We start from the raw sequence: 14,070 nt of genomic DNA, 5'->3' as shown, positions 1-14,070 counted from the left end.
TATGCTACTAGGAATCCCATTTGATGTTTACAGGACCTAGAGAGGGAAAGAGAGCTCATATCTTAATGTGAACGTGTGTTGAACTTACAAAGTGGGGTAAGAGAGGTGACATAGGACACTCTTTCCTTTGACATGGGCTCGGTGATCTGTTTTACGTTGTTTAGGCAGGTTGTGTGGGAGGTGGGATAGATTTGTTCAGCTGGCTTGGATGATTGAGGTGGGAATGTGAGGATTATAGGTGGGGCTTCTCTGTGATAAAGGACGAAGACTCTCCAACTCTCTTTTTTTTACCTGCCTATATTAGATAAAGCACCCAATCAAACTCTGTCACCAAGGCAATGACTCCTGACACAGACAGGAACCATATGAAATATTTATACGTGATTGTCTGTTGTGTGGAATCTGTGGAAACCAGACCACCCTTCCTATGGGTCAGCTGCCAAAGTCCTGAAATAACTCAGAGGGCCAGGACCTTTTGTTCATGGTATTTTGTCTCTCTGCATAGAACTGGGGAGAACGGGTTGGGGGGGTGGCATCACTCTCATCATGCTTTATTGTAGCCTCTCCCATACCAATTTATTACCATCTTTTTACTTCATCTCAGAACCTTTTACCTGTTTAAACTTGGGAGGAAAGCAAGGAAAGAGGAAAGAGAAAGGGGGACAGGGAGAGACCTTCAGCTGAGAAGGCAGCTGCTTGCATTGTGTGCTATTGGCAGCTCCAAGCCTTCTTGGAACATCTCCAAATTCCTCTTCCAAAAGCTGACTGATAGAAAATTCCATTTTGTTCCCTTCCAAATTCAGACCTCCACCATGGATTTTGTCATTTTTCTTTATCTTATTTATTTATTTTTTTGCAATGAATTGTATGCTCCTCCTCCCACCCCCATGAAAAAAATCCCCCTAAAAGAGCTACCTGTAACTTAGAATTATGATAGAAACACAACACATCAGTGACTACTTGAGGTTTTGACTACCAAATGAGAATTTAGAGATAATCTAATCCAGTCCTCTCACTTTTCCACTGAGAGGCTCAGAGGCATAAAATGACCTACCTCAAATCAGGCAAATAATAAATGGGAGAACCCAAACTAGAAATTAGTTCAAACGCTTTGTGAACACTGTCTGTATGGCCCTGCAGCAGATCAATGACCAATAAAAATAGCTGTGATGTGACTGGGAAACAAGATCCTTAAAACTTGTAGTAATTAAGGATGAGGACAAAGACGAGGATGGGAAGAGTTGCCCCAGGCTCAGGCCACTCTGAAACGTTAAATCTGTTTAAACCCGAAGAAATATTAATGAAGGAAGCTTTATTCTGGGAAGAAAGCACCTGGATGGCTGTAGTAATAGTCAAGACAAACTTCTGACCTTTCCATCTGTCAAGTTTTATTGCCATGATTAAAACATTACAGAACTTGCCTGAGCCATTTTCTATGTCTCTCTTTGTTATAAACGACACTGAGAATGTTCTATAGCATTACAAGGAGAAAAAAGAAACACAATCAGTAGGACATACATAGTCCTGTTGGTACTAAAGGGTTATTTAGCAATGGATAAAAATTCATCCCCCCCAAACCACACATGTGTGTTCCTGCCAGGATACCTTATTAACTCCTGCCACCATGGGCTCAGGGGATTATCCCCCAGGGACAGTGATTAGTCAAGTTCAAATATGACAGTTTGCAAACCAGGGCACAGACTATTAGAGTTTTTAGAAAATTACATGCGATTTTGCAGAGATGCAGGAAGTTGGAGAAGACTCCTGTCAGTAGTGCTTCTTTATGTGGAATCCTGATGATGATGTGTATTGCTGACAATTTTTAAAATTAAAGTTTTCTACTAAAAATGTTTTAAAAAGCCTAAACAACAATGGAAGTGAATGGATTCCTCTGATACTACACTGTATTGAGAGATGGTAAGACAAATTAAGTTGGGTCTCCTCCATTTTTTTAATGGTTCAGAAATCCTTGAACTTTAAATCGGTAGACAAAAAATGTTCCATTATCTTAATTGTTGGCAGTCATGCTTTTTCATGGAATGCCTTTCATTTCAGACATGGCGCCTGCTTACTCAGCACCAGCAAATGTTAAGGGACACATTTGAGCTAAAAGACTACCATCTAGTCGTCATACATAATTGAAATCCACATTTTTTCCACCTCTCTTTTATCCTTGAGTAAATCAGGGGGTGCTGTGAATGAATTCATTTATCACCTGGCCAGTCATATATTTTCCCATTGCTTCAAATCAGTAATTCTGACTGATGTGGTTTTCATCTTCATTTTTTTATTTGTTTGTTTTTTGCTTTTTAGGAAGGAACCTGCCACACATGGAAGTTCTCAGGCAAGGGGTCAGAGCAGAGCTGCAGCTGCCAGCCTATGCCACAGCCCCAGCAATGCGGAATCTGAGCTATATCTGCAACATCACAGCTCATGGCAACGCCAGATCCTTAACCCACTGAGTGAGGCCAGGGATTGAACCCGCATCCTCATGTATAGTAGTCAGGTTCATTATTGCTGAGCACAGTGGGAACTCCTAGTTTTCATCTTATAAGTCTTCTATCTACTTTTTGGCAGAGGCATGATGGCATAGAGAGGATATCGTTTCAGAAGGCAGGATGTATGGTTCCAACTCTTATCCTTGAAATGTGGTAGGGATCTCTGACAAGCCACCTTACCTCTGAATCTTGTTTCTTTCACCTGTAAAATGAAAGAATTGGGTTAGACAAACTACGTTGTCTTTTAATTCTTCCAGGAATTCTCATCTCTTTTATTGTCCATTTCTAGACCATCATTTAACCTGGTTTTCAAATAAAGGTGAACTAACCTCCTGCCATTGCATGCTGTAGTATGAGGTACAATTTAGCTAAGGGCCATCTTTCTAATCACTAAGCATTCTGGTAAATCTGACTCATACATATTTATATAGAAACAGTCAGTCATTTTACACCAAGAAATCCATACCTAGACATTTCCCTGGTGAATCGCTCATGAAAGCAATTTTCCACATTAGCTGTATTTCTGGCAGTCCAACCCAAAATAGAAGGGCAAGGCTTCTTTGCAGGCTATAAAGACAGAGCTTAGGGCAGGTGGAATCTAGTAGGGTCTCAGAATCAGAACTGTTCTGGAAAAGCCCAAGAGAGCACTTGCCTTTGGCATTCGCGAAGAGGGAACACGGCACATTTCTGTCAATGGCCCTGGGGCATTTCTATTATGGAGCCCATGAGATTCTTATTGGGAGGTGGTGATAATTAAAACAAGAATCGAAATTGTGGTTTCTTTGAATAAACTCCCTTGGATGGGGCCTGAGACAGGCCTGGCAGTTCGGTTTGCTTAACAGCAGGTCCTGCCATCTCAAAGACCCAGTGCATTTGCCATTATAATTCTCAGCAAACCATTTCTATGCCATTGGCTGTTACACTCGATGGAACAGAGCACAAGTCCAACACACTTTATTGAGTACCTGTTTTGTATCTGGCAGTGTGTTAAGGCCCTGAGGGCATGAAGTTAATCACATGTAATCCTTATCCCTCAAGGGCATGCAATCTGGGGTCCATAGGAACCTTCCTGGAGCAGTTTATGTCTGCACGGAGACTTAGAGGAGGAAGCATGTGAACAGTCCTAGGGAAAACTCTCCTTGGGAAACCTAGGAAGGAGCAGAGCCTGGTTTAAAATCCACCTCTGCTGGGAAAGGCCAAGCAAGTTGGTGTGAGCAGAGTGGGTCCATGGCTAGGCACACTATTTCTGGAAGGAACCAGATGATAACTTTGTCCTGCTTTGTGGTCCTACAGGACTCCGTTCAGTTGCTTTATGATAAAAGCAGCCATATACAACTGGGCATGGCAGTATTCTAATAAAATGTTATTTCTAATCCAGGCATTTGGTAATATCTGGCCACCAGGCCTTAGTTTGCTGCAATGCATATAGCAAATGCGGTGACTGGGAACTTAGAGGGCCTGTTTGGGTGGGACTCCTTTACTGGGTCAGGCAGCTTGAGTTTGCGAGGAATGAAAAACAGCTAAGGCCTGAGCTATCTGCAGGAAGCCAAAGGCCAGGTGGTCTTAGTCCTTCTTGTAAAACCTAGAAAGGAAAACCTATACCAAGCAAAGACTTTGGTGATTTTTTGTCTCCTCTCAAAACGCCCATAGTTCCTCCAAGGCCTTGCCTGCCTGACTGGCACAGCAAGAGGTACCAAGCCAGGCCAAGCTCTCTCCTGCATGACTATGGGCACCAGCATCTCTTTCCAGTACCTTACCCCCACCTCCCCAGGCCTTTGAAGATACTGGCATGATATTTTTTATGAGATTTTTTTTTTTTCCAGGAGGAAGGGAAGGAAAAGAGGAGCTCCAGATAACACAGAGATCCTCTCAACCAAATACATGTTTTTTCTTCACTCCTGTAGGGGTTTGGGAAAATATAAGCATTTATGCAAATATTTTCTGTTACATTACCATTTCCTATTTCTCTTTGAAGACTCCTGCCCCAACCAAATTTGTTATGAACCCAACTAAGAATAACATGGCTTGTTCCTCTTGTTGTGTAGCAATTTGGTCAGCTCCCTTTCTCACATTCAAAATGTACCCTAAGCGAAATGGTATCTTACATGTGGCTCTATGTATGAAAGGCGATAGCAGGTAGTTAAGACTTAAGAGAGGCAATGCATGGGAGGACTACTCTAAGATTATCTGCTTTTGTCTTAGTCAAATTTCCTACAACTATGGAATAGATTTTAAAAATAGGTCAGCACAATTAACTTTTCTGTGTACATTTTTGCTTTTGCAAATTGAAACAGTTATTGAATGTATGAGTCAGCATTGTGAAGATTGAGATAATATATAAAGGTTATTGGTATTCAGTTTCCACAGTATTATTAGAAGTCAACACTGAATCATAGCCCCCCAAGTATGAAAGAGCTTCAAAGATTATCTAAACTAAGCCTTAGGATGGGGTAACTGGAGACTTGCCCAAGCTGGTGTGTACCCAATGGTCTGTGAACTATGGTACCATTGGAAATGTTAAGTGATGTGGAGGCAATCCACACTACTTCGAGGCTTGAAAAAAGTATAAACATAGCTGGTAAAGGAATCAACTAAAAATGACTCAAGAGTTTTCACCACATGGTGCTTAGAAGTACCTCTGACTATTTCATACCTTGAGAGGTAAATGGTCAAACTGAAATGTTTGTGCAGTTTCTCAGGGTATTGTCTAAGAATTATTAGCTCTACGATTGTAAAAGGCTGTCATGGAGACCTACTGACCAGAAGGTGATTTCCCTTTAGAGATGAGAAACACTAACTCCAAAGTGAATTCTGTCTTCAGGTAACTCCCAAGTCTTCAACTTGAGGCAAATGGCTGTAGAAAAATGCAAAAAGGGCTGTGAATATAGTTGTCAAAGGAAACCCTAAAATACATGGGATCCACAAATATCGAGGGCTTCCTGAAAGACTAGAAAAAAGTTTCACAGAATATGACTCTAGACCTGGAATTCATACTGTAACCACTGAAAGGGGATACATCTCCCAAGAAACAGAGGTGATGAGCATAAAAGTTTCCTCAAATGTCAAGGAAACTCCGTAAATTATTTTTTAAAATAAATAGTCTACACAGAAATATAATTAAATTCAACAATTATGAAATGAAGGCTGCGATAGGTTTATGTGTTTTAACACAACCCTATGCATCAGCTATAAGTCAAAAGTCTCTGTTAATACTAAAGTAAATCTTTGAAGTATTAATCAGCTTTTGAATTCAGTGTGGCTGTTAGCTATGGAAATATTTAATCATCTGGCTAAAAATACTTAATGGCAAATTCCAAATGTTAAGTCGCTTGTTAACCTACTTTTTATCTTATCAGTTGTAATTGATGAAAATATAAGTTAGGGAGCTCCCATTGTGGCGCAGTAGGTTACGAACCTGACTAGTATCCATGAGGATGAAGGTTTGATCCACAGCCTCCTTCATGGGTTGGGGAATCCAGCATTGCCAAGAGCTGTGTTGTAGTTTGCAGACCCGGCTCGGATCCTGCGTTGCTGCGGCTGTGGTGTAGGCTAGCAGCTGCAACTCAGTTTCGAGCCCTAGCTGGAAACATCCATATGCCACAGGTGCAGCCATAAAAAGCAAAAATAAAAATAAAAAATAAAAAAAGAAAGAAAGAAAAAAGAAAAGTTAATGTTAAAAGTGTTAGGTTATCAACAGAATAACTGGAGGCTCTGCTAAACTACAGTTAGCTCTCTGTACTTTACCTTAAGGGTCTCAGAATACAGTCATGGAAAGCATGAAAGTATGTCAATGCCAGGGTTCTCAGCACTTTGTGCTGTACCATGTCCAGGACAGTCAGCTGTCACAGTCCAGAAAACTTTACGACTCAACTCAGAAGCCAAGGGTGGTGTCATGAACTCTGGCCCAGTCCTTTCTGGAAACTCAGCTTTGAGCACCCTATTTTTAACTGCCACATTACTTTTAGAGCTAAATAAAAAACAAAAAACAGTGTAAAATTAGCATACCTTATTCAAGATATGGGCAATGATGTTGTAGGGAAAAAAGGATAAATGGATCATGACTCCTGCTTCCTAAGATATTGAACTTAGTTTTCTGTCAGTGGTGGGATTATAGACAACTTTTGTTTTTCATGCTTTTCTACATTCAACAAATATTGCTTAATAATTAGAAAAATATTTTATGTACTCTGTTCTTAATTTAAAAAGTAAGATAAAATAAAAGTGATAAGCATGAAAAGTGTATAAACTTGCCAGTAATTTAAAAGTATAAATTAAAGCAATAATAGTATATTATTAAACTGGCTAAAATAAAAGAAAATTTAGTAAATCCAAATTTTGGCAAGGCTGCTTAGGAACTGACTGACATGTTCAGACATTGTTGTTAATAATTTAAAATAATAGAATACTTTTAGAGAAAATCTTCAATAAATAAAAATGTTCTTAAAATTTGACTAAGTAATTATAATGATAAAAATTTATCCTAAGGAAAAAGTTAAAAAAAAAAATAGGCACAAATCTCTTACTAATTTTAGGAGCAAAAAAAAAATTGTGGAAAAAAAATAGAAAATAATAAATCAGTTAATTATAACGTAATTTTATATTAAGTCTATTAAGTATCCATTAAAATGGAATACCATATAAAAATATGAAAATTATCATAATGCTAAGTTGAAAAAAATGAGGGAAAATGTGCATATGATTAATACATGTAAAAATATGTATAGTGTGGTTAAAATTAAAAGGAAATCATAAAGAAATACAAGCATTTGTGTTTAAATCATGATTTTGGATGAAATTCCCAAAAAATTCAGTCTTATTTTATAAAGGTAAATTTTTAATAAAGTATTTTAGCATGCAATATTTTCTTGAGCAACAGGAAGCTATTCCAAATACAGTAGGTTTGTTTCTGTCCTAGATCTATATCCTGACAGTAAAGAAAATTTTAAAGTTTCATGTAATTCAATCTCTCTGGAATAGAGTTCCCTTTTTAGTTGCTTCCTTTAAAAAGCTACAGTAATCAAAACAGTGTGGTACCGGCATAAAGATAGACATATAGATCAATGAAATAGAATTGAAAGCCCAGAAATATGCCTTACATTTATGATCAGTTGATTTATTTTTTGGTCCTTTTAGGGCTGCACCTGCAGCATATGGAGGTTCCCAAGCTAGGGGTTGAATCAGAGCTGTAGCTGCTGGCCTACACCACAGCCACAGCAACTCAGGATCTGAGCCACATTTGCAACCTATACCACAACCTATACCGGCAATACCAGATCCTTAAGCCATTGATCGGGGCCAGGAATCAAACCTGTGTCCTTATGGATGTTAGTCAGATTCATTTCTGCTAAGCCACGATGGGAACTCTATGATCAATTGATTTTTGACAAGCGTGCCAAGCCCCTTCAATAAGAAAAGAATAGTCTTTTCAACCAATGGTGCTAGAATAGCTGAATAGCCACAAAAAAAACACAAAAATTATATTACACACAAAAATTAATTCAAAGTGGATCAAAGACCTAAATATGAGGCTTAAGACTGTAAAACTCTTAGGAAACATAGGAGTAAAATATCCATGACTAGGATTAGACATTGGGTTCTTAAATATGACACTATAAGCACAAATGGCAAAAGTAACAATAAATTAATTGGTCTTCTTCAAAATTAAAAACTAATGTGCTTCAAAGGACATTGAGAATGTAAATAGAAATGGGAAAAAAATTGCAAATTATATGTCTGACAAGGAACTTGTATCAAGAATACATAAAGCATTATTACAACTCAACAACAAAAAGACAATAAAATGTAAAAATGGGCAAAGGGGAGTTCCTGTCATGGCTCAGCGATAATGAAACTGACTAGTATCCATGAGGACTCAGGTTCAATCCCTGGTCTCACTCAATGGGTTAAGGATCCAAAATTGCCATGAGCTGTGGTGTAGGTTGCAGACATGGCTTAGATCCTGAGTTGCTGTGGCTGTGGTGTAGTCCAGCAGCTACAGCTCCAATTGGACCCCTAGCGTGGGAACTTCCATATGCCTCGGGTGCAGCCCTAAAAAGACAAAAAAAAAAAAACAAAAAAACAAAAAAACAAAAAACCATAAAAATAAAAATAGGCAAAGGATTTGAATGGTCATTTTTTTTTCAAAGAAGGTGCATAAATGGCCAATAAGCATATGAAAAGATACTCAATAACATTAATTGTCAGGGAAATATAAATAAAAGTCACAGTGAGATATTTCCTACCCATCAGAATGGCTATAATCAAAAACCCAGGCAATAACAGGTATTGATAAGATATATAGAGAAATCAGAAACCTCATACTCTGTTGGTAGAAATACAAAATTGTGCAGCCACTGTAGAAAAGTTTGGCAGTTGCTTGAAAAGTTAAACATGAATTTACCATAAGAACCAGCAATTCCATAGCTCAGCATATATTTGAGAAAACTGAAAACATGTGTTCACATAAACACACATACATGAATCTACATAATAATCTCAGAGTCGAACCAACCCAAATGCCCATCAACTGATGAATGGATAAACAAAATATGGCATATCCATATAATGGAATATTATTCAGACATAAAAAGGGATTAAGTACTGACACATGCTATGACATATGGGACGTAAAAAATATTAAGTGAAAGAAGCCAGTCAGTACAGACCATGTATTTTATGTATTTTATGAGTCCACTTATCTGAAGTGTTCAGAATTGGCAAATCCATAGAGACAGAAGGCAGATTAGTCGTTGCCAGGAGATGGGACTGCTTGGTGAGTAATGGATTTTTTTTTTTTTTTGAGGTGATGCAATGTCCTGGATTTAGGTTGTAATGAGGATTGCACAACATTATGAATATACTAAACCCCACAAAATTGTATACTTTAAAATGGTTAAAAGGTGGACTTTGTGTTACATGAATTTTACCTCAAAATTTTAAGTAGCTTTATAAAAATATGAAAAAGGAAGATTTGCTTTTTTGCTTTGTTTTGTTTTTAAAGTGTGAAGTCTCAAAACTGAAGCCCTTATATCTTTGAATATTGCATTGTAAGCCTATTACATCTCGTCTCACTGCTTTGCCCCCAGCAGCTTTAAAATCTGCTGTGTTCTTAACTAAAGAAGCAAAAGAGGAGCTCTTCCTCCTGCCCCTGGCACTCAGGAGGAAGTGTGCCTAGGCGCAGACAATGTAATTCTCCCACCCAGAACTTTGAATCTTAGGGGCATGACACAAAGACCCAAGGTCAGTTTGTAAATTATTCCCAGAAACTGTGGCAGCATCAAGGGTCAAAAGGGGCAGCAGTCTGTGGTTGGCTTCACCTGGACGCTGGTCCAACTGTCCAGTCTCCGTCATTTCTACCCCGTTTTTATCAGTCCATCCAAAAGTGAGCATAACTGTTCATCTAAGAATTTATTTGTGTTTCAGGAGAGATGCCAGAATATACGGATTAATGAGTATGAATAAATGTATTTAGTATTTCTAATAAGTTGAGGATTCCCATGAAGGGAACGGCCTATTCTGGGTTTGATGAGAAGGCAACCAGCTTGAGGTTCTATTGCGGGTATGGAGTAGCATGGGTTGGGGCCATGCTCTGGGCTAGGAGCTGCATTATTTGAGATTCCTGGGTGCCAGCAAAGGTATAGAACACCAACAGTTCTGCTTAACTTGGCTGCCAGATGTAGAGCAAACAGGAAGAAGGGTGAGGATCTGCAGTGATCAAACATCAAAAGCAGGAGTTCCCATCATGGTACAGCGGAAGCGAGTCCAGCTAGGAATCATGAGGTTTCTGGTTTGAACCCTGGCCTTGCTTAGTAGGTTAAGGATCCAGCTTTGCTGAGAGCTGTGGTTTAGGTCGTAGATACAGCTTGGATCTGATTAGATCCAATTAGACCCCTAGCCTGGGAACCTCCATATGCTTCGGGTGAGACCCTAAAAAGCCAAAGAAAAACCCACAAAAATGAAAACATCAGAAGCAGATCTGGAGACTCATTACATGCCCTTTTTGTCCTCCTAATTCTCACTTCCCAGAGCTGAATCTCTCAGATCTCAAAGAATCTTCCAATGGATTCCTTTTCATATTAAGTTAATCAGACATAATTTCTGTGGCTTATAATTAAGAATCTTGACTGATACTAATAGAGCCAACAATTTTGCATTTAAATTAAACAAACAAACAAGCATAAAATTTTAAGCAGAGCAAAACATTGAGCACTATTCCAAAACAATGCAACTGTTGGTGTAGATTTTCACAAATGCATGTTCTTCTTTCTGCAGTAGAGATTAAAGCAAGTCTCAGGGATTACAACATTGGAAGACATCTTAAGAGGTCATTTAGTTCAGTCTTGGGCACAATATGATTCAGATACATAGAATTCTAGAGCATAAAGAGGCCCAAGAGATTATCAGAAGAAAAAAAACTTAGTTACTGATGAGGAAACCAACCTAAGAACAAAGCGCTTTTCCCAGTCATGTCAAGAATTAATAGAGGTTCAGAGAGCAGGCATTCAAATTCACAGTCAAGGGACCCTTTATCATAGCAGGCAGCTTCTTGGAATTCAACTCAAGAGGCCTTCTCATGCCTTGGTGTTAGAACAGAATCTCTTTTCATAATATATAAAGGCTTTATCTTATATCAATGCCCAGTGCTCTGTGGCTGCCTGAATCATTTATATAAGCTGGTATATTGATGAAGCCAAGGTCATGGCTTGAGTCAGGAATGAGCCATCAGTCTGGTTCATGTTCCATAGCACAGTGTCTGGATGTTGGTTGACCATGCTGTAAAAATAGGACACTGCTGGGGGCACGTGGGTAAACATATGCAAATGGCTCCATGAGATTCACGACCACTGCTCAGAATACCGGGCAGAAGCACTCTCCCAGAGGGGCTGAGAGGAAGACAATGGCATCAGCTTTACATACAAAGGAGGTAATATTAGACCCTTTGCTTTAGAAAAGAGAGCATATTTGACTGCAAACAGCAAAGAATTCCATTTATTAAATAAAGCAGCCTTGTTGATTAGGAAACCTCCTTCGTCTTAGGATAAATGTCAGGTATTTCTTCCCTTGAGAACTTTCCTATTCCTCTTCCACCCCCTGCTCCAGACCATCTCTGCCCTTTAAGAAGGAGAAGGGGAACAGCCCTCCAGAACATTGCATTGCCATGGCTTTACAGTTGCCAGAACCCACTTACCAATTTCTTATTGATGGGATAAGTTTGCAAAGAACCAGGAGCACCAAATGAATGCATATGACAGACTTAGTGAAGTCAAAACAACGAAAGATGTCACCATGGCCTGAATTAATTAAGAATTCGTTGGAGAGAGAACTAGTTCCTAAAGGATTTTTATGGCAGAGAGCATGGAGTGTGGGAGGCATACCAGTATTGGAGGAGCCATTTATGAACAAAGACATGGGGGAAAGTGTGTGCGAGGCTGCCCTGGGCATCCTACAGAGAACTGATGGAGGAGGAAGCTTCCTTTAGGAAAGATGTAGAAGACGGATTTGAAGAAAGCAGGCCAAGGCCGTACTGTTGGGGGCTATAATGACAGGTTGAGGAGTGTCGTCTTAGCTCTGTAGGCAGTGGGAACAATTTGAAGCTTTTAGAGCAGGGGAGGAATGCTGATCAAAACCATAGTTCAGGAAGAGGAATCTGACAGTGGAGTGTAGGCTGCACTGGAGGTGGGTAGCAGGAAGGCTGGAAATTGCCTTCGTGATGAAAAGTGACCTGAAGTCAAATAAAGGAGATGATCCGAGGTCTGCATCCTGGATGAGTCACAGAGAAGGAAGGGAGGAGGATTTATTTTTCCTTGTTAGGAAGCAGCTCTGGTGTCACTACCAAGTCCAGGAAGATGTGGATTTGCTTCAGACGCTGATACCAAAAACCATTGCTCTGTCCAGTGAACCTGGCTCTGTAGATACACAGGCTGGCAGCCAAACAGCCTGATCCAGGTATGGACAGGCCACACTGGACCACACAGAGCTTGGCCACAGTTTGTGCTTATTGAACCTTTGTTAGATAAGAAGTTCTGGTAAAAACAAAGTGTATTTGACAGAAGACAGTGAAGAATCCCACAGGGACCTTCATCTACCTTGTCTGGTACCTACTCAACTGGATAGGAGTTGACATCCATGAAAACTGAGTCTCCTTCAGACCAGGATGATGGGCTGAGGAACAGTGTCCCTGGCCCCACTGAGCCGGACCTCCCAGCCTTCTCTTTCCCTGCAGAGGAGAAGCTGATTGCACCTGTCACCAGGCTGTGGGCTGCAGGACTTGTCTTAAATCTTACTTCCCCACTCTACGCCCATCCCACACACATGCAGCTGGATGGGGTAGAGATAGAAGAGGAAAGAATCACACTTTTAAATATTGTAAAATCTTTTAACTAGACCACACGTAGAGATTAAGAACCCCCATCCCATCCAGTCTTCATTTAGGTCTCTAGTCAGACTATTTTGCATGAGTTAGTCTTCTGAGTCAAACATATGACTTATTAGATATTTTACAGAACTGACTAGATAGTTGACTATCTATCCTCTTTAAAAACACCAGTACTTTAACTTCCTCAAAATCTGTAGAAAGACTTACAGTACCTGGCATCTTACCACCACATTGTGAATAATAATCTTTTAAAAAGTCTGTTACCATCTATGGCCAACACATGTATGTGGTGCAAGTTTCCTTGTCACAGAGCTTTATGACCACTGATTGGTTGGTCCATAAGCCCCAAAGGAGAAAATAAGTATTAGCCTTGAAAAAATTGGGGAAGGAAGAACCATGAAATAAAGGGAATGGAAAGCTATTTGTGATGTGGAGGTATAATTACGACCAGCAACACTCTGGGCTCGGGAATCAGAACAAGGAAATTCCAGGTCATTGGATCCCAGATCCCAGAGCAAGAGCAAAAAGACCAGGTGAGCAGGAGGGCTAAGGTCTGCTCTGCGAATCCTTGGCTCTTGACTGAGCAGGTGCCATGGAGCAGCCGCCACCTCTGTCTGGTTCTCTGCCTCCTTCTCTGCTAGGGAGGGTCCAGAGGAAGCCTGTGTCTGTGAACATGACCCCTTCCTCAGCACTTCCTTCTTCCCCAGCCTGTCACTGAGAGATCTGAGGACGCAGGTGGCAGGAACATTTCTGGCTCATGTGTAGAGTCAGGGGAAATAACCGCCTGCCTGAGCTTTGTGGAATGTTCAAGAGGCTGGTTTAATTTGATTAAAAGCTCCATTCTCCAGGAAAGAAGCCAGGTCAGTGGGGAGCTGACTATCAGCAGAATTCCACAGGGAAGCAGGAAGACAAGTGAAGGGTTCAGCTGTGTTGCTACCAAATATACAGCTGCATTTACCCACAGGGAACCCCAGCTTTTCCCACCCCAGTCCAGTCCTGAGTTCTCTGGCTGTGCTCTGGGCACAATCCTGTGATCTTCTTTCATGAGCCAAGTAAGAATAGATGGATAAGCTAAAGCCATAGTCAGGGAATGTACCAGGCACGTGTCCAAGAAAGAGCTGTGCTTGTTAGTCTGTTATATTTCAGGGCCATGCTTTGTATACTCTGTTCTGCAGGGGTGATGAGGGGAGGGGCATT

General features: G+C 40.2%; 1 long non-coding RNA gene across 1 annotated transcript; it reads right to left on the bottom strand.

Moving 5' to 3' along the window:
• LOC110257444 lies at positions 2,474-6,042 on the bottom strand. Its single transcript, XR_002340029.1, has 3 exons — positions 5,914-6,042; positions 5,259-5,352; positions 2,474-2,700 (listed from the first exon to the last, which is right to left on the bottom strand). It is a non-coding gene; the product is annotated as an uncharacterized LOC110257444 (long non-coding RNA).

This window comes from Sus scrofa, chromosome 17 (assembly GCF_000003025.6).
Source record: "Sus scrofa isolate TJ Tabasco breed Duroc chromosome 17, Sscrofa11.1, whole genome shotgun sequence".
Taxonomy (NCBI): domain Eukaryota; kingdom Metazoa; phylum Chordata; class Mammalia; order Artiodactyla; family Suidae; genus Sus; species Sus scrofa.
Note: the sequence above shows the minus strand (reverse complement) of the source record. Positions and strands in the feature narration are given on the sequence as shown.